Raw genomic sequence first — 3,142 nt, forward strand, 5'->3', positions numbered from 1 at the left:
TGAGGCGCGCTACCTAATTCTAGCGGTCGAATCGACACGTTGCAATCCGTCCCGGCCTGTGCCGTATGAAAACTTTCAGTGGGCCTTGCGGTAAATAAAAGGAAATGAGGGAAATGCGCGTAGTGTATTACACTTGCGCACGGGCTTGAAACGAAGGCCTCAAAGAAAGCCGCCTTGAGCGGTCGCATTCAGACGGAAGTAAGCATTCCCCTTGCGCGTGTTTTCCGCTCGCCTGTTCCGTTTTCTACGAGGTTGCCTTCGTTGGTTTTGCCTTGCGAACAAGCTTGCGCTCGGGTCTCGTTTCTACGCGACGGCGTTTCGTTAACAGTGAAAGACTGAGGCGTCGCGAGTTGATTCGCGAGATAGAGAGCATAGAGTCTCTAGACGGGCTGGGTTTTATAAGATTGCCCACGCTGTTGCTGAGGTTACCAATGTCGCCAGGGCACCCACAAGGCAGTGGTACAATGGAGTGAAGTGAAAGACATCGCTTCTCGGCCTTTTGGCTAAGATCAAAGTGTAGTATCTGTTCTTATCAGCTTAATATCTGATACGGGTTCTATATGGACCCACGATATTAAACCTATTTTTGGAAGTTGGCGGAGTGCTTGAAGCCTGCTTCACCTCCGCCGCAGGTCGGCCCGGTATTGCACTACCTCCGGGATCGGCCCCCGCTCACTTAGGTGAGACTTCATTCAATCAAAATGAAGAACACAAGCTCGAAGCGAGCACTCACGTGACACGCACCATTCCCATACTATACGCAACGATGCCGGTGTTTCTGAACGATTGTCTGCTGTAATGAGCCACTTGGGGGGGGGGGGGGGGGAAGGGTGATTAGCCGTGGGTTTTGCAATCAATGTAAGTCCCACTCAAAGCCAACACTGCATTTTGGAGTTCACTATCGCTTTGATCCGTAAACGACAGCAAGCTCGCCCTGCGAAAATCCGCTGCCCTAGTGGAAGAAAGGTTCCCTATGAAACAAAAATGGAGTGCCCGATTTCCGGCAACATTTTCGCTGCAGTGGGACCGAGCGCCTCGAAAACAAACTTGTCGTATGGCCAAGTGTGGCGAAATATATTCAAGGGTTCAGAGGTGCCTCAGCTTTCCAACCTGTATGTTATGAATACCTGTTGCTACCTTTTCGTCATCATCATCCTGCTGGCTACGACCACTGCAGGGCAAAGACCTCTCCCATTATTCTCCAAGCACCCCGGTCACGTGTAAGCCCGGTCACGGTCGCCGTCTAGTGCCTGCGCCCTTCCTAATCTAATCTGCCCTCCTAAATTTCCGCCACCCCGTGCTACGCTTCCCTTCTCTTGGAATTCAGTCGGTAACCCTTAATTGATGATCTTCCCCCCACATTGCATGCCCTGCGCACGCCCATTTCTTTTTCTTGGTTTAAACTAAGGTGTCATTAGCTCGCGTTTGTTCGCTCACCCCCCGAATCTGCTCTATTCTTATCCCCCGTAGCGCTACACCCATCATTCTTCTTTCCAAAGCTCGTCGCGTCGCCCTCAGTTACCCTTCGGTAATCCTTAAGGTCCTTCGTTGCGGCACTCGCGGCATCTTTCTCATTTAAATAAGGCTATTTCGTTCAGTTTTGGGGGAAAACTCAATGAGCTAGGCGCGATTGTGTCCCCGGCGCCGCTCTCAACAAGATGGCGGCGCCCAGGCTTTTTGCCTGGTGGTTCGGCTTGACGCAGAACACGCCTGCAGGGCAGTGAAGCCGCATTGAAGGGGCAACGAGCGGCGCAGTGAAGCGCATGCTCGGGCGAAAAACGCGAACATCAGCCAAAAATACAACCAAATGGCCAAATACGAATTTCCGTTATGGGAAATTGGAGTTCAGTTGGCGCGTTGCGCTCGCCTAAGGTAAAGAACATAAATGCGAGTGCCACATCAGCCAAGTCAATGCTGAGGATCGCGTATCATTTCTTATTTATTTTTCCCCTTGCCTCCTGGCCTGCGTGGCCCTAGCGCGCATGCCCACGAAAGTAATGCAATAAGGAAAACGCGAAATCATGCGGTGACGGCTGTATCATATCCATTGTGCGTGCTTTGTTCTTTTTGGACTACAGTGGTGTGCGTTATGAGAAAGTTTCAGTGACCAGCGAACCTATATTTAGAACCACATTTACGGTTACTGCTAACAAGCTGCGGGTAGGTGTTTTTTTTTTCTTTCTTTCTTTTTTTCGCTACCAACGATGGGTTATCGCAACCGCGATCGGTTGTGCTAGACGCGTTCTTGCCAAACGTTGGCTCTATACGCGACCCGTGACGCGTGGTCGGCACATTCAAGCAGTCCATTGCAAACCGTTCCAAGAAGAAGGATGCTAGCTCCACGTTCCGCCGGGAGCGCTAGTTCGAAGATTGTACTTTTAGACCCTCGAGGAAGCACCGCCATCCCACGTTTTCTATAACGCGCTAAGACTCAGAGCGACAGCGACCACTTGTCTTTGTCAATATCTCGGACACACTTTTTTTTTTTTCTTTAATCCAGATCGTCAGACGAGCCCGCGTTCACGCGCACTCGCTCTCTCCGATAAGCAGGGTAGCTCGGTTGGGGTGTTGTAGGGCCTCGCGCATGCGCTGCTGAGTTCGTCGCTTCGCCGGCCGGTCGACGCTGGCGCGGTACTGGTAATCAACTTCGACGGGCATGGTGAAACGTCACTGTGAAACGTCACGACTAGCAATGCAATGTGTTTGCGAGCAATCGGAGAAATGAGAGAGCCCCTGTAGATTAGTGGAAACGTTCCTCCAAGTATTACGTTTGCAATTTGCGCCTACGAACATGAACTAGACAAAGGAAATGATCTGTAGCCGCCTTCACTTCATAAAATTCCCGTACGAAGAAATTTGCGTGCGCACGTGATCTCCCGCATGAAACCAGACGATAGGTTAATTTTAGCCGTTCATTTCGATTTGCCGAATGTAAACCGGAACACTTTCTCCACGCGCTCTTGAGGTTTGAATGACAATCAATGACATGCTTTTTTTATATATTTTTGTTTGTTCTATCTGGAACCAAAAGAATTCAGAACGCCATTTCAATCTTAGATTCGATTCACGCCTTGCGTTACGTCACCCCTGGCATATCTGATGAACACGCTCTGCTGTTAAGCTTCATGATCACGGCATTAAA

General features: G+C 50.2%; 1 non-coding gene across 1 annotated transcript; it reads left to right on the plus strand.

The window, feature by feature from the left end:
• The first annotated feature begins 483 nt into the window (after positions 1-483).
• Positions 484-675, plus strand: LOC139054056 (U2 spliceosomal RNA). Its single transcript, XR_011510998.1, has one exon. It is a non-coding gene; the product is annotated as a U2 spliceosomal RNA (small nuclear RNA).
• The last annotated feature ends 2,467 nt before the right edge of the window (positions 676-3,142 follow it).

Source organism: Dermacentor albipictus, unplaced genomic scaffold (genome assembly GCF_038994185.2).
Source record: "Dermacentor albipictus isolate Rhodes 1998 colony unplaced genomic scaffold, USDA_Dalb.pri_finalv2 scaffold_546, whole genome shotgun sequence".
Lineage (NCBI taxonomy): Eukaryota > Metazoa > Arthropoda > Arachnida > Ixodida > Ixodidae > Dermacentor > Dermacentor albipictus.